This window comes from Aulonocara sp. 'chitande type north' Nkhata Bay, linkage group LG22 (assembly GCF_057382095.1).
Source record: "Aulonocara sp. 'chitande type north' Nkhata Bay isolate Kocher_YH1m ecotype deep benthic linkage group LG22, A_spYH_male_GT1.1, whole genome shotgun sequence".
NCBI lineage: Eukaryota > Metazoa > Chordata > Actinopteri > Cichliformes > Cichlidae > Aulonocara > Aulonocara sp. 'chitande type north' Nkhata Bay.
The window spans coordinates 26,661,432-26,685,275 of NC_141364.1; the positions used below are offsets into that span (position 1 = coordinate 26,661,432).

The 23,844-nt window shown below is 41.8% G+C and overlaps 1 protein-coding gene across 3 annotated transcripts in view; it reads right to left on the reverse strand.

Annotated features, from left to right (window-relative positions):
• The window catches only part of fam49al (family with sequence similarity 49 member A, like), a 39,971-nt gene extending 23,852 nt beyond the window's left edge, over window positions 1-16,119 (reverse strand). For 2 of the 3 annotated variants that reach the window (XM_086279384.1, XM_086279381.1), the window contains exon 1: window positions 15,754-16,118. The gene's annotated coding sequence lies outside the window, so the exon portion shown is untranslated. Of the gene's footprint in view, window positions 1-15,753 lie in introns of all 3 variants that reach the window. The other variant, XM_086279382.1, reaches the window with a different exon arrangement.
• Between the last annotated feature and the right edge of the window lie 7,725 nt (window positions 16,120-23,844).

Genomic DNA, 23,844 nt, shown 5'->3' on the forward strand with positions numbered 1-23,844 from the left:
CTGAAAAGCCTAGAAATGTGGTATCTAACCAGATTCTTACTCTGGATGGCATTACCTTGGCCTCCAGTAACGCTGTGAGGAACATTGGAGTCACTTTTGACCAGGACATGTCCTTCAATGCACATATTAAACAAATATGTAAGAATGCGTTCTTCCATTTGCGCAACATCTCTAAAATTAGAAATATCCTGTCTCAGAGTGACGCTGAAAAATTAGTTCATGCATTTATTACTTCCAGGCTGGACTACTGTAATTCATTATTATCAGGATGTCCAAAAAACTCACTGAAAAGCCTTCAGCTAATCCAAAATGCTGCAGCAAGAGTCCTGACAGGGACTAGAAAGAGAGAGCATATTTCTCCTGTTTTGGCTTCCCTTCATTGGCTTCCTGTTAAATCCAGAATTTAATTCAAAATCCTGCTCCTCACATACAAGGTCTTAAATAATCAGGCCCCATCTTATCTTATTGACCTTGTAGTACCATATCACCCTATTAGAGCACTTCGCTCTCGCTCTGCAGGCCTACTTGTTGTTCCTCGAGTATTTAAAAGTAGAATAGGAGGGAGAGCCTTCAGTTTTCAGGCCCCTCTTCTGTGGAACCAGCTTCCAGTTTGGATTTGGGAGACAGACACTATCTCTACTTTCAAGATTAGGCTAAAACTTTCCTTTTTGCTAAAGCATATAGTTAGGGCTGGACCAGGTGACCCTGAATCCTCCCTTAGTTATGCTGCAATAGATGTAGGCTGCCGGGGGATTCCCATGATGCATTGAGTTTTTCCTTTCCAGTCACCTTTCTCACTCACTATGTGTTAATAGACCTCTCTGCATTGAATCATATCTGTTATTAACCTCTGTCTCTCTTCCACAGCATGTCTTTTATCCTGTCTTCCTTCTCTCACCCCAACCGGTCGCAGCAGATGGCCCCGCCCCTCCCTGACCCTGGTTCTGCCGGAGGTTTCTTCCTGTTAAAAGGGAGTTTTTCCTTCCCACTGTCACCAAAGTGCTTGCTCATAGGGGGTCACATGGTTGTTGGGTTTTCCTCTGTATCTATTATTGTACAATCTACTGTACAATATAAAGCGCCTTGAGGTGACTGTCATTGTGATTTGGAGCTATATAAATAAAATTGAATTGAATTGAATCAGGGGAGAGTGCAGACAGGAGGAAGGCAGGATATCTGCAGAATAGTTGCCAGGGAAACACAGCCTCTTATTCTCATGGCAACGCACAGTTTGGTGTTATCAATGAGGTGGGATGGATAGATGGACTTCGCTCAATATCTGGAGCACGAGGGGACACCAAAGCATTTACTTTCCTGTAGCAGTGTTAAAGTGCTGTGCAATCATGGAATCGCGTCTTCTACCTTATCGGGGAGTCATGGACTAATTCAGGAGTCTAATGTTTATTCTGTCAGTGAAAGGGCAAAGGTCAAGCCTTTCAAAGGAGACTAAACCCAAGAGACTAAAGCCCAATCCACAGGCGCTATATGTAAAAACCACAGATTAAATGTGTTGTGGCAGTGTTTAGTGTTCATCTGTGTTAAACTGTCGTCTTTACTGTAGAAGAATTTAATATGCAAAGTCACATCTGGTGAGTTTGCAGCTCGGTGCAGACAGAAAACTCAGTGAGTAGCCTTTACACATTTATCCACTTAACAAGCGCAGTTTAAGTTTGCAGACTTATTGTGAACTTTATTCTTGCTCCTAACTGTGGAGCTCTCACACGAGCCCTTTTTGTTGCAGCTGTAACTATTTGAGCCTTTACCAGACAAGAATAGATATCTAATTTTACCCCTGCTTGAGGGCCTCAAGTACACACTTTGATGGAGAACTATTTTTTTAAATCTGCTAATTGCTAATCAAATGGTCCACTTTTCCATTAAAGCTACATGCCACTTGTTTGCTTTCTCACCATGCACAAACTTCAGTTTTCATCTCTACTTCCAGCATACATGTTTATATTTACAGCTCGAGGGTTTAAGATGCATCCACCTTTATAGTGCACAACTTTTCATTTCAAAATCCAATCACCACTAAGTGAGTAATACTGCAGTGTTACAGGAGGCGTAAAAATGGTCCTCATGACTAATGTGCTTGATTAACATTTAAGTAAATACATTTAGTTTATTTTTTTATACAGATGAGTAAAAATGAAGGAAAAATGGTCTCAGGGACTCAGTAAGATGAGGATGCTATCTAGCATGTCACGCACAAAATTTCGTAAAACTGTTTCAAGATTTGAGCAAATAATTCATATGATTAACTTTATGGATGAATTTACTTACACAAATCTGATCTGTGTTATTACAGTGTTAATATATATACAGAGGACAAAATTATTGGCCACATTTGTTTTCTAATCGTACTAGTTTTCTTTAGAAAGCATAACTTGTTTATATTTGGACACAGAAACAAAAACTACCAGGGTCATTATAATTAGCCACCTGAAAAAACAGACCTTTTTATTGAGCAATAGCATGAACCAGCACTGTGCAATGATGTGCTTTAACTTTGTAATGCTCAAAGCTCGTGAAATCAAGGTCAAACTGAGCGTTATCTACTATTTACACACAGTATAAAAACTTCAGCAAGGGTTTGGGCTGAAGCTTGAGAAAGCATCACGGCAAAAACAACATAAATTAGTTTAAAATTGAGAACTGTTGATGCTCATAAAGCTTTTTTTTTTTTTTTGCCAGGGAGGTGCTGCTTAAGTTTAGAGAAAGAAGGGAGAGGTGTACAAGCTAAAGAGCAGCATCCCTACAATGAAACGCTTTAGGATTTCTGTAACTGGAAATCTCGACAAAGTGGAAGGAATCATAAAGAAAAAAGGACGTGAAGATTTTAAAAGAAATCCTCAAGCTGTCAGCAGGAAAACTGGTTCTGGGTCGTCACTTTGCCTTCCAGCACGATAATGACCCAAAACATGCAATTGGTGAAGAGCTACCTGCAGAAGATTAAAGTAAAAGTTCTGGACTGGCCTGCACAAAGTCCCTGACTTGAATCATTAAAAATCTGTGGGGTGAACTGAAGACCAAGGTCATGCCAGAAGACCAGCACATCTGGAGGAGCCTGAGAGATTCACCAAAGAAGACTGGGCTGGGATTGCTCAGGAAACATTTGTGAGACTACAAATAAAAACTACAACAAACAACTGCAGGATGTTATCCAGCAAAAAGGATACACAACTGTATATTAGCAATAAGCTAATAATTTTGACCCTGGTAGATTTTGGTTTTTGTGAAATAATTTCGTTTCTATGTTCAAAGTAAAATAATGTAAGCATCCCCCAAAAAATGAGGTTAGGAAAAGCTATTTGAAAAATTTGTGTTTCTGTTTAACACAATTTGGGAACAAATTTTTATGAAGTGCTAATCATTCCGTCCTCATTTGGAAACGGTCAAAACAAATCAATGAATACTCGTCTTTTTGCCCTTCATGAGCCTCATCGTGAATCAGTGTCATGTTAATCAAATATCAGACTACTCTGCCGTCTCCAGATGGCAGACACTGTTAGACGAGCCAGCTGGAGGGGACAGTGTCTAAATGCACTCTAGCTGCTTTTTTCAGCAACCTGACAGCTGATATGTAGAGACTCAGACTAGAGGATTATAGGTGGGGCAGGAGAAGACACAGATTAGAAGATTCACAGATTCCACTTTTTCTGCAACCTTCTTTTTTATGCAGCCAATCATTCACTTCTCACCACCTGCAATTTTGACTTGTTCACTTTCTCGTTTGTCCTTTCTTGCCAGATGCAGATAAGTGTGGTATCACAGGATACATCTGTTTTTTTTATACTAACATTAATTGTAAGTAGTCTCTATGATCATGGCTGCTAATTTCGATCTCGCGCAAAAAGTAACGGAGCATGTGTCTCAAAATCCTAAAACCAAGAAATTTGGCATTTTGTACTTCCAGTTCTCTTCATCTAGAAAGAGAAGACCTCAAACCTGTGACTTTTTTAAGCTTTGCACTACAACATTAAATATGTAGGTAAATAATTGACCTGTAAATTTCAAAGGTGTTATGTGTCCCAGAAAGGAGTTTGCTAACAAGTGGCTAAACATGACCGCAAGCGATATTAAACACCGTGACAGTGAGCACAGCAGCTTAGCGACGATGACGCTCAAGTAGTTCGTTAGTCTCAGTGCTGATTGCATTCAAGCTTTGAAGATCAAAAGTGGCGTCACTTCATGGAGATTATCTTTCTCAGTAAAACGCCTGTTTTCTCCAAGAATCCAAAAAGCCTGTCAAAAAAATACCGCTGGCTATTTTACTGAGACAACCAGAGTGATGCTGGGCTTGCATCATCCTCGTGGAGCTCTTGTATGTTGAAGTGCTCTGGGAGCTCCTCACACTGTCAGATTGGTTGAACTTTGACCACTGCGTGGCATGTCAACTTCTCATACAGCCCACAGAAACCCGTCATGCACCTACAAGCAGGAAGGAAGGGCAAAAATGGCTGAATAGTTGATGTTGTGTGTGTGAATTCTTTCAAAATAACTTACACGCCTCAGTAAGGAAACACTTTGCATTCAAGTGCACAAGTGAGGTGTGTGTTTAACAGTCAGGCAGCGTGTTTAGATGAAGCTTTAAAGATCTATTAACGCTTCAAAGTTAAGGTTTGGAGAGAAACAGGTACAGCTCTGGCTATGGCCGCTGAACCCTGCTGAGAGCCCAAGCAGTGTGTGAGGACACGAGAGGAGACAAAGAGACTTTTCCAGGAGCAGAATGGGAGGTAGCAGCGTCAGACAAGGCCAGACCATCACCAAAGATTGACCACTGAAGGAATGTTACAGCCAATTTGCCTCAGGCCCTCCCCATCCACATTCATATACAATAATAGATACCGCTGTCCCTCCTTGAAGTGAGGTGGGATGGAGAATGAAAAGAAGAGAGAGGCTGAGTGTGAGAGCAAAAGATGGAGTGCAAAGGAGGGATGGAAATCAAAGGAGGAGGTTACGATTCTCCACCGCTACCCCTCCCCCTTCTCTCGCTCTCTTTCACACACACCAGTCCGGAGGAGAGCACGGTGCCTCGTGAAAGGCCGATTGCAAATGAGCATTGTGAGTCTGCGCTGCTGACAAAGAAAAGAGGATATAATGAGAGGCAGAAAAAAATGGCAGGCAGGCAGATGTGCGGCTCGTTTAAGTTGCACTTGAATCCGTTTCTACAGTGGAACATCCTTCAGTGTGATCTTTTCTCAAGTGAAATAAAGAAGTGGGGCAGCGACTGGGGGATTTCATAGCTTATTTGTTCAGAGGTGGATAAAAAAAACACCTGATGTGTATTTGCCTTTGCTGCGGCAGCTCGTTTTGCTGAAGCGTTGAACATGGGAAAATCTTGGGAATTAAATTGAGTTCTCCTCTGTAGTTTCTTTCTCTTTTCTTTCTCAGCACAGATTAATATATGCCTTATATTTAATGTGGTCATTAATATTTGAATACCATGACTTGGCTCCGGGGCATTTTCAAACTTGGCAAAGCAGATCTGGAAAAATTACAGCTTTATATATCAGTTTTAATAGCGGTTTTGTCTCTGTGCTTCGGCTGTCAGAGGACATAAAGGAATGTATCTGCGAGCTCTTGTTATCTGTATTTGTGTTGCGGGATGCCAATTAGCTGCCATCAAAGAGAACAGGATAGGCTTTTAGGGTTCTACATGCACTCGCAGGGGGGCTCGTGTGTGTGTGTGTGTGTGTGTGTGTGTGGTAGTTAGTTATTGTGGTCCCCCTCCCCCATTGAACCCCCTTTTCTAGAACTCCCCACCACCCACTACCTGTAAACAAAGACAGACAGAATATGCGTGCGTGCATGCTGGCGCTCTTTGTTCTTGATGGACTGCTTGCACTGTGTTTTATATAGGTCAGAGGAGAGTGTGTATGTTTGTGTTTTTACATGTGACGATAACTGCAAGGATAGACGTGAACAGCGTGAGCATTAGAGCAGATGCCTCCACATGCAGTGAGCGTGCATTTGGCTGAATCAACATCATCTACATCAGTCAGGATGGACTTTAATTACACTGAGTAATAATGTATCTTATGGACCTAAAATTTTGGTTGTAAGAACCAGTCGAATGCTTTGTTTTACCTGTTCAGCTGACCTCTGTCCACCCTATCTGGACCAAATGAGGCGTGCTTTATCGTAATTGCATTGTTATAACTAGATTAAAAATTTCAGCTTCACAGGTGCTAAAATATGACTGTATTTGAAAATTGTTTTGACCAGTAAGGAAGCATGGGTAGAAGATGAGCATGGTTTTAAAATGTAGTTAAAAAGGAGATCATCACATGCTTCAACCTGTTTTTGTAAGTCATCAATACAATATTCTAATATGACTCTAAAAATGTACCCAACCATTGTTAGGCCTGTTTGTGCAGTTGGCAAACTGACAATACTAAGCCTCACTGACAAAAATGAAAAACTACAAGCAGTAGATGTTCTTTATATGCTAAAAATGGGTTATTTTAGCCTGTTACTAGGTGGTTGCTAGGCAGCATATTGACATCCTAATGCGTGATGTAGATGAGAACCTTCAGGGGCCTAAGCTCTATCTGTGTGCAAAGTTTGTTTACTGGACTCCTGGTGGTCAAGCAGGAGTTTGTAGACAAAGAAACAAACACACAGAGATTTTGTGTTTAATATTAAAATGAAATATCCCATAATACTGATGCTCAAGACTGGCTATAGACAAAAATCCTGCCAAACAAAAACTGTCTTTGCTTATGGGCGTAAATGTGATTTGGTTAAAGCTTTTAACAGAGCTTCCTTTTTTAACACAAAAAAATTCTGTTACTATCTTCTCCACTTAATACCTTAAATAACTTAATCTCTTTTTAAATATTTATTTGGTTTTTGTATAATTTCTTTATCATTGTTGACTTGTGTAGTCAAGTCAGGGGATTTAAGTGAGAGAGGCAGCGAGAGACACAGTGTGTGTAAAACACAGAGAGTGAATGTCACAAGGACGAGGACTACTATAAAACGGTACGTAAAGGCAGTTTGAAGTCAAGTCCCTGGAGTCTCGCTGTCTTGTGATACTCCCCTCCCCTTCAACTCTCCTTCACTCTTTCATTCCACTCATTCCACGTCTGGCTGTATATTTTAGTCCACTTCCCTCTTTGCCTGCACCCACTAGCCACTGTTCTGTTCTTTAACAATAATTGTTTTCAAGTAGCACTCGAGCACCAAAACTCTTCCTTATCTTGAGCCTCAAACTCCAAACTCTCTAGTTGTGATCCAGCTCCAGTATATAAGCAGTATCTATTGTCTTATTCACCTTCATCAAACAGAAGCTATGGCATGGGCAGAAGGATGCCCTATTGACAAATAAATACTGAGAAATTGACAGTACAGTAAATTTCATGAAGTCTGCATGCCTGATAAAAATGCTTCTGATTGCACAATTTTTGCTGTTTGCTTAAGTAGAGGAAATTAGAGAAGAGTTCAGCGCCATCTTTGATGTTGAGTTCCGGGTAAGTGATTTCCACGGATGCACATCTTGCCCAATTTTTCCTTAGCACAAAACAGCAAAGCAGATTCCAGCAGATCTGGTGTCTACTGGCAGTTGTGCTGCGTTTGCAAAAGCGACTGAGCCCATTAGAGGTGCCTAAAAATGGAAACGTCATCCTCCTGTGCAAGTGCATAAAAATAGTAAAAGAAAAATTGCTCCAAATGGCAAATGAAGGCAACATGAAGCGGATGGAAGGAGCAGTGCACATACCTGAAAGTGAAACTTTACAAATAAAAGCTCCTTAAACTCCAACCTAAATGACACAGAGCCCCTAAGCAGGCTTTAAATCTGGATATAAATTCTCTATAAATATAAATTCTCTGTTAACTGAAAATGACATTAGTGTAGCAAATGCATCACTTATTGCTAAAAAACAGCTAACATGAATGCACCTTGATGTCAGACTGCATAATGCAGAGACCAAGAAGGAGAGTGAGAAGAGGCCAGAGCTCGTGCTGATGGTAAACTGACAGTAATAGTGATGCTTGGAATTGGGAGATATTATGTGTCTCACTCCATTGGAACATGGCCACAGAGAATAAATGAACAAGGTGACCTCTAACCCCAATTTGACCTTTATGTACACAGAGCCAATCTATATTTAGCATCAAAGTCTGCCAGCAGACCTTGACACCTCTGCTGTGCACACCGTGCTGCAGTGTGTCTCACATGGCAGAGGATGCGGTGGGTGTTTCACCGTTCCCCGTCCCACTGGGAGGGGCAGAGGCTCTTAAATGTAGGAGACTGGCTGCAGTCTGAGGTATGGGCTCAAGCTGACACAAAGAATGGAAAAAAAGAGAAACTGATGGAAGAGGATAAGAACAGACAAAAAAGAGAGCACATTTGGGACATGTTGGTGGATCCCTGGTGTGAAAGTTTGAGCTCTTGGCTGTTTTCCTGGTTTATTTCTGTCCGGTGATTTATTTTGGACTTAAAAGCTTCTTTCAGTGCTGTTTGATGTATTAAAAAAGAGTGATATATACAGTCGTACAAATCCTTGCTAAACTAATTAGTGAGGATATCTCAGTGTCTATGTGCATATTGGCGGAGGGGCGGGGGGGGGGGGGGGGGGGGAGTTTCTGTGTACAATCTGGCAAGCCTGATCAAACACAGTATAAAAGTATGGCTGCCAGCATCTTAGTTTGCCCATGGAAGGACACACACACACACACACACACACAAGCAGCAGTGACATTTACTAAGATCTGCCATAGTTACTGTTGCCCACCTGTCCAGCTTTACAGTGATAACAGAGGCTACACAGTATCATCAACTGAGTGAAGACTGCATTAAAAGAAACAGAAATATGCTGTACATAACCAAAAGTAGTCACAGCCAGCTTAGTTCATGCTGCCTGCTAATCAAAATTTTATCATGCCTTGGAAGTGAATTTCCAGGCTTAGCTGGATTTTTTTTTCTTCTTCATCTTCAGTTTTTACTGGTTTTATGAAACAGTAGTACTCGGTTTAGGGATAGGTCATGTGTTGGGTTAAAGTTTTCAGAATGTTAATCATGGTTTGGAAATGCTTTCTTTTTTCTGGAAAAAACTAACGAAGTCCAAACTCTCCCATCGGGGTTTGAACCTTGAGTGCAGCTGAATTAAAAGCTTTGTTGGGACTAGGTCAAACTCCACCCATTAACCCTGTCATGGCACAGCCTTTCGAATGCTCTACACCACAATGCAAACACTGTCCTATGGCCTGAGGAACACAATAGAGAATCCAGGACACTCACCGGACCTCCAAATTCCAGTACCACCTTCAGGTCCAGCTGCCTACATCCTAGTACATCCCCGAGGCCCCACATCCATGCCTAGATGGATCTAAAGTTGTTTTGGCAGTACAAGGTAAACTGGTGCAATATTGGGCAAGTTTTAATGTTGTTGTGTTTTTTTAAATTATATTATTTTTATGTTTATGCTATAAACTGTAAGTCTTTGACAAAAGTAATTGCCGGATGTGGCAATGTAATGGTGTCTTGTCTCATTGCTGAAGTGTAAACCTTCCCAGGAAAGAGCTCCTAAAGTTATCCTAAATTCCAATGTAGTTTCACTAAGGATTTCCAAACTGTAAGTAAATGCTTTTTACCATAACGTGTACCCTTACACAACAATGTAGTTTGGTACTGAAAAGGTCTTTTGGTTTTGGAAGTAGAACCATTTGCTTTCTAGCTGTAGGCTACATGCTAACAATTAAGAAAGAGTAAACGAAGGGATGAGGTTTAAGCAACGATCAAAGACATGCTCGATTACGCTGCGCATAATGGCTGCTAAAGTAAATACACAATCACTGAGTCATTCTTCTCTCACAGGGAAAGTGTTCCACTCCACAGTAAGTATATTTACCTTTAGCCTCGAACCAAACATTAGGATATAGCCTTATAGCAGACCTTATAAAGGAAGTTAGAGCCATTGCAGAGTAGATAACTTGTCTTTCACTTTTTACACACTAATTGCAACACAGTATTGCTTCCTCTCCCCTCGCTCTGCTCTCTTTAGCCTCCCACCAGCATAAATTGATTTCACCTTTCATTTATTGACCTTAAATATGACCAGAGGGTGAGCAATTGGACTTTTCGTTGGTGTTAGTGGAGGCTCATTGTTCTCATCAACAGACAACAGACCACGGTGTTATTGTAAACCCAAGGTGAGCGTAACTAAAGTAATCTGATTACATCATCTTTCGCTACCACAGAAGAAAACGAGTTTGACAAGCCAAGTCATGTCGAAGTTAGAAGCTGGAGAGGATTCACTGTGGCTCGTCTCTGTGTCTTCCCGGATTTAACAGCACAAATTTCAAAGAGTTTCAGCAGAACACCCATAACAAGGATGATAACAGAGTTTAATAAGACTTCGCAGCAGTTTTCAGAAGTGCAATCAAGCATTGAGAATAAAGCAATATCGATGACCTATCAGATCCCGGCTCCCTAGTCACAAAGAATTAAATCTCACTGGCTCCTGAATCTAGTTTTTTACTGATTTAGTGGATGAATTCAGGACGTGTTACATTAGCCCTTTTGATAACTTGTTAGTCGAGATTTTTTACCCTCTAATGGGCCTTAAAGTTCTTATAATTTCTCCTGTTCGTTTCGAAATGTCGTGAGAAAATTCCTGAAGAACACCTGAATTACTCTAAAACAAGTTGAACGCGTTGATTTCATTTAACTAACAAAATTTCTTATCTTGTTAGCAAGTCTTTAGCAAGTCCTTTGAGGACACGTTTTTTTTAGTCTTGTTGGTTTACATGGACGACCATGAGCAATATATGGAGCGAGACTAAGTTTATTGAATATGAACGTTATCGGAAAAATAAGCAATAGTTTGCTGATGCTTTGGAGTTGATTTTGATTTCAAAACCCAAACTGTATCTTTTTTCCTGTTCTGGAAATGACTTTGCAGAATATGACTGAGAACTACCAATACGAATGAAATCAACTAATTTGTTGGCGTATTCATTCGAAACCTTAAGAGAGAGTGGTAAGGAGTTTTTGTTATATGTGGGCACACATGTTAGTGTTTCCACTAGTTTTCATTGTTAATACAAAGCTATTGTGTCTTGATAGTCTGTAGGTGCTACATGGACCTTTGCAGGCCCAACGGCTGCTTGTGTTGATGTTTGTGCTGTTGGTGGTCTACTAGCTTAGCCACAGAGAATCTAAATATCATGATAGGCAAAAAACTTCTTTGCAGTAGAGTGTTGAAAACATTTATAACTGCCCACAGCAGCCAATGTTTGTATTTCTCGTCTGTGCTTTTTTAAATCTTTGATGGGCTTTGGGGTTGGTTTGTTTTTTTCACTTGTTTCTCTTTGTGGTGATGTTTGCTGTGGCTCTCTTTCCTGTTCGTGCGCACTTTTGGACGAATTCAACCTAAGCATAATCTATGCTGACTTTTTTGTAGGATGGTGTCAAAGTGCAGCCTCTGTATTGTTTAAATTCACATAATCCCTGTCTTAGGCGTGAATCCAGACCAAGACCCTGAATCTGACTTTACTCTACAAACATAAAAGTGTTGTCTATCTTTACAAATTACTCTCAGCAAGAAAGGAAACTATGCATATGTTCCAGTTTGTCAAGCTACTTAAGAGTCCTAAGACTTTAAGACTGAATTAATAATGGTGGTATTTACATTTTGTCTTTTATCTCACAAGAGTTTTCTGACTAATACTGGATTTAGTAAACGCTCTTCTTTCATACTGCCCTCCAGCATCCTACGCCTACACCTCTCGTCCCACACCCTCTGTTCCTCCACCCAATGCCCCTTTAACAGGATCATCTCTGCTCGCAGGAAGTAATCCATAATTCCTGACAATACTGGATTAAATACTACAAGATTAGCGGCTAGAGACAGCTCAAATCTCAAATTCCTCAATTATTTCAGCTCTGTCTATGACACCAATCTGACCTCTGAACTCAAATGATAACAAAAGAAGACCTCAAATGCAAGCGTGAGAGCTCAAGTGACAGATGTTGAAGTGACAGATGTTGCTGTTGGACAGATGGGCAGGGAAGTCAAATAGATTAGAAGTGGTGAGATAAAGTGTGGGCTGTCACACATTTTGAGAAAGCTTGTGTGGCCACATGGGCAAACATATGGATGATGGTGTACTTTAGTAAAAGGATTGACTGAGAATGGTTGTACTTTCACGTGTTTGTTTGACATCGTAGAAGGCTATGCTTTAAAACAAAAAGCCAAAATATACTTTTAAAACACTGTTTTGCTTTCCAAAGGCACTGGTGGGGCAAGTGTTTAATTCTGGGCTTCAATTTGGGCTTCGACAAGAACCATTTCAAAGCATCATGAGAGGATGAGCAGAAAATTCACAGTGACTTGATTTGGATAGCTCTCTTAATAAACTTACATGTAGTACAATATGTATATCATGTACTTCCTTTCATACTGCATGAAGTTCAACAGAGTCCTGTAGTCAAACTGAATATGTCAACTGGTCCACTTATTGGAAGTGACAGTTTCAGAGTTTGACTGTCACTGAAATGCTAGCTGCTGCATTTTGCAGCCACAACTAATACTACACTGAAGACAACACTAATATGCACAAACTCCAACAATGCCACAAACATACAGAAGATGTCAGCCAGAAGATAGACGCAGCCAGATGTCAATGGCATTTATAAGCCCCAACATTAGCATTTTGACTGCCACCATGTTAGCTTTTCCAAAGCAGAAGTATATTCTGACAAACACGGTGACTAAACTAGGGATTTTAGTGCGAAATTTGGGTATGAATGTGTACTTCATTGCAGACCTTATCATTTGTTGGATAATTTCATTAAAAAGGCTCCAACACACATAGACAGCAGCAAGGTCCAGTTAAGCTATTTTAATTATATGCTATAGTAGCCTATGTCATAAACCTGTCAATCAGAGTGGTGAGCCTCCAGTTTCAGCCAGTACAGTTGTTATGAAGTAAAAAACTATCAACACTGCACAAAACCTTTTTAATACTGCTCCCTTAGACGATTTATTATGAGAGCTTCTTGGTCTCTGGGAAGCTTGCTAGCTAACTAGCTAGTACTAGCATTGAGTTTACAGCTACAAATAAAACAAATGTTTGTGTGAAGACACCTTACAAAATAAGAGAGTGCATGTTTGAGATGTAATCACTAACTTCCCTGACTTTCACTTGTTTTAGGCTAGGCTACTACTAGCTAACTAGCCACTATTCTGTGCAAAAATGTTTTGACGAAACACTCTTTCAGGCAGAAACTCTGTTCACACTTTACAAAAGTGAGAAGATCGGAAAACAAGACTACAATTACTCATACTTTCCCCTTTTTCCTTCCTCCTAACCTTAAATAACCTAATCTTCTACCCCCACTCCCTTAACATGTGCTAACCAACAGACTGGAGCTGTTAAGGTTGCATGACTCCACAGTGAAATACATGACAGGAAATAATGTATGGCTGTGAACCTGAGGTTATTGCAGTGATAAGGTGAACACCAATAACTGCACATATTGTGGAGGAGAAAGGACAAAAATAGATAAGGTGATGTCTATTACGAGAACCTCCTCCGCCGTGACACCCAAGCCCCTATTCCTGTCTTCTGCCTTGTCGAGGCTAATAATCCTGACACATGGAAAACAGCCTGATGATGCCTCACCTCGCATGGACAGACGAAACAGGACAGTGTGAGACACACACACACACACACACACACAGTGCTAATCCTCCGCAAGACAGCAGGAGAGAGTGATCGTGCAGCGCTGGAAGCCACCACCGCACACTGTCAACACCATTTTGCAGCGAGCATTTTGACTGGATGAGAGAGAAGGAAGTGTCAGAAAGTGGCAAGCTGATGAAGACTGATGGGAGGAGTGACTTACTGAGAGCAAGGAATTAATAAATTAAGCAATAATGAAGAAGAGAGAAGAAGACAAAGAGAAAAAGATATGGGAGAGAATGGGGGAGAGATATGGGGGAAAGTGGGGGGGGGGGGGGGGGGGGGGAGACAAAAGAGTGACAGAGAAGGAGCGAGAGGAGAGCAGAGGGAAATGCAAACGGGCATGTTTCTATGGGCGCTCAGGAAAGATTTGGGGTAAGGGATTCTTGCATCATCGTGGCGAGCCAATGAAAAGGCTCCGTTAAAATGTTCAAAGGGAGTGTCCTAGCAACAGCGGAGTAAATACCATAGCAGCCACCATTCCACCTCAGACTGAAAAATCCTGCATGCACGCAAACACACACACACACACACACACACACAATTTGATTAACACATTGGTATGCTTTATATATAGATATAAATAAACTGATTCGCATTGAGCAGTTTTTGTCTAATGTTAAAGACATGTTTTAGTTAAATATATTTGTTTATACAGTTTTACCTCAGTCACTACATGTGCTACAGTGATAAATATAATAATTGTTAATAAATACATCACATATTGTACATGTCATACTTTCAAATATGTATGCATGCACCTGTACAGTATAATAAAGTCCTACATATAGATATATTATAGAACACTGGCCACGCACACATACGCATTCATGTGTGTCATTTGTATGATTGGTATACATACATTGGTATGCAAACCAATTTATGCATGCAAACTTAAATTACAGTGAGTCATTCATTATCATAATCATAACCACATTCCTAGCGGCTGCAGCAGGCATGGATTCAGCCTCATACTTGGAATTACACACCTTTCATCTCAGTCCACTCTTACACACATGCTTTCTCTTTCTACCTTGCTTCAAATGCATCTGTCCATCCACACATCACCCCTCCCTCCCACACACACACACACACAAAAAGAAGACCTGCAGAGTCACATGGTAGCTTCACTCTTTCTGCTCCAAATGCACACCTTTCTCATTCACCAGTTGTTTTCCTACATTTGAAAAGTCCAAACATCCTTAGCCCTCATTCATTCATCTTTCCATTCAGTTTTTTTCCCCTCCATCCATCCATCCATCCTTCCCTCCTCCCTGTTATCCACTCCAGTCGCATGCACCCACCCCTTCTGATCAGCGTTGCAATTCTGAGGCTATTGTTTTTAGCAGGTCTGTTTGCAGAAATGACCGGCCTGAGCTTGAACCTCAAACACCTCATCTCGCTGCATAAAGCCAGGCGCCTTTTGTACGCGTCGACAATTAGATGATATAACGCGTGTGCGGTGAATGGATCTCAATGTGCGAGAGGCCATGCCTGGCATGCAATTTATCCACATTGTTCCCACAGTTTCAGTGTAATATACAATGCATGTGCTGCAATGGTTCTAGGTCACATATGTCCTATGACCGAGCCACCAACCTTCACAGGAAATTTGCACACATGAGCTCTCCTGATGGTTTCCAACATGCAGAGCAGATCCCTGATGGTGTGTGTGTGTGTGTGTGTGTGTGTGTGTGTAGAGATGTGTATATGACTGTGGCAGTGACTGTGGCGCTCTGGCTAAGCACTGCAGTGAAAGAGGACAAGTCCCAGTTGACCAGCCCCACATGCTCCCTTCCTCCCGCCTTACTCCACAGGGGGGTTCTGACCCAGGCTAGTCTTTCCCATCCGGTCCATCTACCCTGCTAAAACTAACCACCCAAGTCACCCACCAGCCTCACTCCAAAACCTGACCCACATGCCTCCTCCATCCTCCTTCTCCAGCCTCTCTTTAAGGTGAAGGGTGGGACTATCCGATCCCCTTCCTGTGCTGAGTGGACAGAACGTTGGTGAGAGGTGAAACGAAGGGAGAGGGGGAAAAAAAAGAGCTCAGCTTACCGGCTCGGCGTGCAGGAGGGAGGATGATGCCTCTGACTATGCTCTTCCTGCCTCCTCTGCTGGACCGAGGTGAAACGGAGATGGATGCAGAGAACAAAAGGGAAGGATGGGAGGGAAAAAAGAAGCAAAAACAGTCGCTGTCGGCTTGCGGGAAAATGAAGCGAGGAGAAAGAGCACAGAGGATGCCAGAAGAGGAAGAAGAAGACAAAGTCCCCGCGCTGCTTTTCTCTCCCTCTCTCTCTCTCTCTCTTGTTTTCTGTGTGGATCCTTTATCCTCGTGAGCCAGAGGGTTGTGGATTCACCTAAACACTGAGCACACGCACTGCCTCACGCCACACAGCCCTCCCTCTTCCTCTCTCTCTCTCTCTCTCTCTCTCTCTCTCCACTATAGACAGCAGCTGCTGGTCTATGAGAAATAGAACGCTATGTCCCCCTCCCTCTGTCCTTCTCCTCCTACCTCTGTCGCTCACAAAGACCCCCACCACACTCACACTCAGCATATCCTCACAACACCCCCTCCCCCTTTGACTAACATCTCCCACTAGCCTGCTGGCAACAAGAGGAGGGGGCACTGCTGTGTGAGTGTGTGTGAGACACAGAGAGTGCAGAGTTGCATTGTGTTTGACATTGTTCTAGTGGCAGAGTGACTTATTCTGTCCGCACGGTGAGAAAATGCACCGCGATGAGCAGGGATGTGCATCGGGGGTATTTTTTGCAAACTGTGTGGGTGACTGCTGAGCATCACTCGCTGCCACGTTGCAGAAAGGGAAGGAAATTCGCATTATTTGTGGTTATGGGTAGCGGGAGCACGAGGGTGTATTTATTTACAGCTAGGCCGAAGTGTACATAAGTGTGAACAAAATGAGCTCCTATTTATGAAACTTTGAGCATCATGGGCACCTCTTTCGCTAGAACGCCTACGAAGTATGTGGTTGACTGTGTGCGTCGTCACTTTCCTCTGTGCTCTCGTCCTTCAGCAAGAATTTGGCCTGGTGAAAACTCCCAGTAGGGAACCTTACTTCGGGGTCACAGCCTGTAGGTTAAATGAGCCGTGGCTAAATTGTCACTCAGTGTGCTTGTCCTTGTGGGTGTGTGTGTGAGAGTGGAGAGAATGCCTATTATCTGGTGGTCTTGTACCCAGATCAGTGCTTGTGGCATCCCCCTTTTTTTTGTTTGTTTTATTCTGTTTTTTCTGTACAAAAATTTAAAGGCGTGATGCTGCGATGCAGAGTGAGGCTACAATGACCTGCTGCCCTCCTACAGTCAGGTTATGTGAGGAAATCTGACTTGACCAGTGGCCATTATTGATGTTCTGACCATGGCTGCAGTTAAAAGCCTCATGGGTCATATAAGGACACTTGTTCTCTGAGAATGAGAAGCTTACACTAGCATACAGAGACTTAAAAGTGCTTCATAATGAGTTTATTCACCCCTTTTGAAAGCCCACCCATCCATCCATCCATCCATCCATCCATTTTCTTCTGCTTATCCAATTCAGGGTCACAGGGGAACTGAAGTCTATGCCAGCGAGTGGTGAAGTACACCCTGGACTGGTCATGAACATTTGGCAGCCCTTTTGAAAATCATGAAACAATTTTAAGTCCTAGTATGTACAGATGAGGACATAATTATTAGCCTCCCCATGGATTTTCCAAGACCTGTTAAACAGAACAAGTAATTTTTAACACACCTGTTCCAAACATCCTGGGGTTTTTTCACACAGAAGGAAAATAATGTCACAAATAAACTGAAACTACCGGGGTCAGAATTATTAGCTGCCCTGATGCTAACAGTCAGTTGTGCATCCTTTTAGCTGGATAACGTCCTGCAGTCGTTTGTTGTAGTTTTTAACAAGTCTCAAAATCCCAGCCCATTCGTCTTTGGTGAATATCTCAAGCTCCTCCAGATAAGATGGTCTTCTGGAATTGACCTTAGTCTTCAGTTCATCCTGCAGATTTTTAATGATTCAAGTCATGGACTTTGTGCAGGCCCATCAATAATTTTCTCTTTGGTGTTGGAAAAGCGATGTATATTATGGTTCATCATGTTGGAAGACAAAGTAATGACCCTGAACCAGTTTTGCTGCGGATTGCTTGATGTTTCCTTTGGAAATCTTCACATATCCTTCTTTCCACAAGATTCCCTTTTCAGAAACTCTGAAGCGTCCCCACAACATAATACTCCCACCACCGTGTTTCACTGTGGGGATGGTATTCTTTGGGTTGCCCGGCTTCTTTCTCCAAACATAAGCAGCACTCTGTGGCTCTGAAGTCATCTGATCAAACGACGGACTTCAAGTGTATTCCAGTATTGCATAATCATTCCCCAGGTTGTCTTTAGCATACTTCAGTCTGACTTGAAGGTGTCTCTTCTGTAAAAGTGGGGCTTTCCTTGTTCTGCAACCTCACAGTCCATTCTTGTGTAGAGTTCCAGTGATTCGCTTCTTTGAGACAACTGACTTGGTTAGGTTGTTTTTATACTGTCTTGGCAGTTGTTCTGAGGTTTTTAGGCACATCTCCAACTAGTTTTCTTTTCTGGGTCTATTAAACCTTCCAGTTCCTTTCTCTGCCAGGCGTGTTCTCCACAGCGTGGCTCTGTTTGATTTCTTGATGATATTTTCACTCCAGTTCTTGACACTTGGAAATACTTAGATAACTTTCTTATATCCATATCCTGCTTTGTAAGCATCAATTATTCTTTTTCTCAAGTCTAAACTGATTTATTTTGTTTCTGACATGATGCTTTCTCAAGTGACAGCTCAAACCCGTGCTGAAGTTTTGTACTGTGTGTAAATTGGAAGATAACCCTTGCTTTTAACTTTTAAAAGTTTTGAGCATCACAAAATTAAAGCACATCACTACACAGCAGTGGTTTGTGCTATGGCTCAATAAAAAGATCCATTTTTCAGGGGGCTAATAATATTGACGCTGTTAACTTGTTTTTGTGATGTGTAACTTATGTAGACCACTTGAACCTTGATGACAGTTTTACAATGTGTTGTTGTGTCGGTATTAAAAATAGACCTTACCTTACTGGTATTGTAGGTGACCAATGTGACAGAATTGGCAACCTTAAAAAAATGGGACTGCACGCATTGTATCTGTTACAGGTGCCCCAAGCATTGAAGAGGTTAAAGCAAACGTTGAAGCGAAACCCTAGAAATGTGAGCCAAACTTTGACTTGGCCAATCAGATGGAAGATGTCAAAATAGCATTTGACATTTGAGGTAACTATAAAAAAAAAACTTGCCTCACTCATTTCTGGTGGAGGTCTACGCAGCACAGCTATCTGTGTGATCATTTCTTTCATCTTAAGTAGCATGCTAGCATTGTAGTAGCTAATAATACCATCTTCTAGCATAGCAAAGAGAGCAGCAAATAACAGCGCTGTCTTTCTGCACATTTTCAAACCTTTAATGTTTTGTACATTATTGATAGGAAAGGATCTTTGTGAGTCAGTCCAGTAAAGATACACCAAAGCTGTACTCCTCACACCTCTGCATGCCTAAATGTAAACCAGAGTTGAACCTCTAACAAGTACACAGGGGGTCTTCCTGTTGTGTGGTTCTGCCTGAGAAGGTCTTCTTCTTTCTTCTACTTTCACATTTGCAAATATTCTCCATCATTACTTAAACACACTCAAGAGCTGGCAGCTTGCACACCTTCTCTTTCACAATACATTCACACATTTATAACATCATATATAGTATTGCATAGTCATACCAGATATGAAGGTTAGCAGGCCCCAAAAAATGTTGCCACCAAGCATTAGACATCTACAGAGGTTGTTTTCTGGGCTCCGTCTGCTCGGTCAGTCATGACGTATAAAAGTCGTCAGTTTATGTCTGAAATTGGTTGAAAGGTTAAAATATCTATATATCTATATCTGTGTGTGTGTGTGTGTGTGTGTGTGTGTGTGTGTGTGTGTGTGTGTGTGTGTGTGTGTGTGTGTGTGTGTGTGCATATTAGTGCTGTCAGCGTTAATCTCGTTACAATGACGTTAACACCATAATCACATTAACGCTGGCTTGAGCTCAACCTAATTTCAAAAATAAAATAATTTCTGGTAAATTTTCTCTTTATTGTAGAGCTAAAATACATCTTAACAGTATACACGAGGCACTTTCAGCCCCTTCATTATTTCCCACGAGACAGCCACATTAAATAGATCTGCTGTTTGATACTGGTTTTACAATTCCCAGCTGCCTTTCCTGGTGCAGCTGTTCCATTGATCTGGGCTTGGGACCAGTAACAGAAGTACACTAGCCAGACTTTCTAGTATATTTTTTAAACAGGGCTTGAGCAGCAGTTTTTAGCAATTAGCTTCATCTTTCTATCTGACCAATTTTAGAAAAATGTTTTTGGTTTTTTTTTTTGGGGGGGGGGGGGGGGGGGTTGGGGGGTGAGGAAATAGGTCATTTAACACTGACCTATTTCATTCAAGCAAAAAAAGGGGTCATAACTCAATGGATGAGAACAATGAACAGTGTCAGAAAGTCGTGTCTGTAAGAAACAAGAAGGGAAAAAAAGCAAAGACCTGACAAAGGATCTGAGAGATGTATCTGGTCCTTCAGTTTGTCATCTGCTCACCAAGGCCTCACCAGAAAGGTCTCAGTGGAAGAGTGGCTGTCATTTTTGTCTTGTATACTGTATTTCCATGTATGTTTGCACCCATTTCTCCTTTTTGTTCCCAAGCAAAATATAAAGCAATGAGGTGTGTTGCAGGATTTTTGGACAATACTGTAAAAAAGACATTTATATCATCTATATATGTCTCAGTATGTGTTGCAAGATCATTTATTTGCATAAACTTTAGACAGTTTAGATGTATTGGCCCCTTAAATGATCTGAAAAGACGTGAAACATCTTTTACATCATCGTGAAACTTATTTAGTTGACTTTTCAACATGTTTTTGCTCATCGGTTTATGTGAAAATCTAAAGCGTATTGACTATGAGCATTAAAGTCTCCAGGCAGACACCCAAAGAAAGTCATGGCAGAAGTGCATATATCAGGATACACCTGTGCCACGTGTTGTCCACCACAGAGTAAAAAGCTCATCATGGACGTAGGGCTGCAGTGCTTCCTGTTAGCTGAAGAACCATCTCCATCACCATTTTTTTCATCAGTAGTGAGCAAGTTCTTCAGCTTGACAGCACAATGCTGGTAGGAGAGTTTGTCTCCTGTGAGGCTTAAGAAAAAAGAATCAACGTCAGAGAGTCTTCATGAGTCACTCGAGCTCATTGAGTGGGAGGTTATTATAAACCTGGTGTGAGACTTATTATGATGATGCACCTTGGTCAGTTATGATTTATTTAGTGACAGTGTCTGGTTCCCCTCCTTACTCAGGTAAATGAAATTTACTCCAATGTTAATGAGCTGTGCAGTAAATTCAATCCAGCATCGCAATAAAAGACCCAAATGCAAAAACCTAAGTATCCTCGGGAATTACACTCGAAAATGAAGCTTCAAAAATAGCATCTGTTGATGGCGGTGTGTAGCAGTGTCAGCGTGATGACACTGGTTTTTCTGAATTTTCTTCTTCCCTTATTACAACCAGCACCACCGCTTTTAATTTCTCATCTCAGAAAAGACTCTGATCATTCATTAACAGGATCTGGAAGGCTTTCAAACAGTGAAACACTCCAGTTTCACAGTTGTAACAAGCCCGACCACCACCACCCTCTGGCCTAATGACTCAAATATGCACAGGAGCAGATGTTCTCTTTGAAACCAGAGAGGATTGGAGAGTCAGTTTTGCCTGTTGTCTGTTAATAAACATTGTCTTTGATGGGAGGCTTCCTACTGATCCCTCACAACCAGCTGAACTCACCGGCTAAAAGATCAATTCAAATCTCAGCACACTGTGAAAAAGGGCTCACTCAGATCAGTGTCTTTCTGTGTGTGTGTGTGTGTGTGTGTGTGTGTGTGTGTGTGTGTGTGTGTGTGTGTGTGTGTGTGTGTGTGTGTGTGTGTGAACAGCAGAGAGTGTAGACCCCGGCTGAGACACATGATCATCACCTGATCTGCGTGCGTTGCTCCAAGAGGCAGCGGCTCTGCAGTGAAGGAGACCAAAATGAATAAATAACTCGTATCCAAGGATACCGAGGGAGGATGATGAGTAAGTCAATTTGCATAAGCTTCTGGGGAAAGTTTGCTTCCAAAGATACCTACTGTATACAGTCTCTTAGTTTGCTAAGCTGCCCAGAGGTATTTGAAGCTCTGCATCTGGTAATCACCATGTTTAACTCCTTTCAGTTCATCCGTGGAATCGAAAGCCTTCGCAGTCTGTTTTCCTACATTGATTGGAAGGCAAAAAAGGGCCTTTCCCATATGGAAAAGAAATAGAAAAAACTTATAAAAGACTTGCATCAAATGTGGCCTACTTCATATAGTGAATCATTTAAGACTTATATGATTTACTCATCAAAGTGGCCACTTTCATATATTGTTTTTGTAAGTATCCAAAACATACAAGTTTCATTTATATAATTTTTCTCGGGATCTTATATCTGTTTTCACTCTTGTTTGGTTTTCAAACAAGTTTCACACAAGACAGATACAAACTTTATAATATTTATATACATCTTTTCCATATGGGAAGACCAGTCCACGATGCACAGAGAGAGATACGGAGGTGAAATATTTATACCGTAGCATAACTGCCAACCGACACAAGGTGGAACAGCTTGGATTATTTATACAGTGTCTGATTTTTTTTTTTAGGTCAGTCGACCTGTCTTGCTTGCCACTGCATGAATGACACAGACTGCCTGTGGTGTCTGAGTTAAGTGTCCATAAAGGCTTGCTTCATGAATTATAAGGAGATGTAAAGTGCACAACTCACATTAGGTGTAAAATGTGGGGTGATGCTTGTGGTGAGGAAATATGAGCTGAGGAGACTTTAATACAGAAATGTCACAACATGTTTAGATTCTTTTTAAGCACCTTGAGGCAACTGTTGTTGTGACTTGACACTATATAAATAAAATTGAATTGAATTGAAATGAAGGAGCCTATGAGGAGGGATCTAGCTCTAATTTGTCCTACATCTGGAACACCTCACCGTGGAGACACCCAGGAGGTATCCTAGTCAGATGCCTGAACTACCTGAACTGGCTCCTTTTGATGTGGAGGAGCAGCAGCTCCACTCTCAGCCTCTCTCAGAGGTCTGAACTCCTAATCTTATCTCAAAGGGAGAAACCAGCCATCCTACGGAAAAAGCTAATTTCTCCAAGTTGTATTGTTGACTCGTTGTTTTGGTTACTACATAGAGCTCGTGACCTCAGGTGAAGGTAGGGATGTAGATCAAGAGCTTAATTTTTATTCTCAGCTCTGAGACCAATCCAACATCCACATCACTGCAACTGTGACCCCAATCCATCTGTCCATTTCCAGCTCCTGTCTCCCTTCAGTCATGAACGATACCACGAGATACTCAAACACCCCCACTTGAGCATTAACTCATACCTGACTCTGAGTGGGGACTCCACTTCACTAAGAACCATGATTTGGCCCCAGATTTGGAGGTCCTGATTCTCAGCTTCAAACCGCCCCAGAGGCAGCTGGAGGCCACCACCTGATGAAGCCAACAGCACCATATCATCTGCAAAAAGCAGAGATGAGATTCTGAGACCACCAAAGTGGAAGCCTTTCGTCACCTGGCTACACCCAGAAATCTTGTCCATAGACCCTATGAACAGAATAGATGTATAAGGGCAGCCCTGGCAGAGTCCAATATCCACCAGGAAAAAAGTCTGACTTTTTGTGCGGACAAAGCCCCTGGAATGGTTTTACAGGAACCAGACACCCCATACTCCCAATTCAAACCCCAAAGGACAATCCAAGGGACATAGCTGATTGCCTTGTCCAACTCAAAGAAGGGTACGGAGGAAGCCAGAGAACCCAGAGAGAACCAATGCAAACATGGGGAGAACATGCAAACTCCACACAGAAAAGCCCCGGCCAGATGGTGGAGTCAAAGTCCGGACCTTCTTGCGGTCACGGAAGGCTAATCACTGCACCACCGTGCTGCCCTACACTATTATTTTATTTAGGTTAATTTTGACCTGAGATGGCTGAGATGACCGTA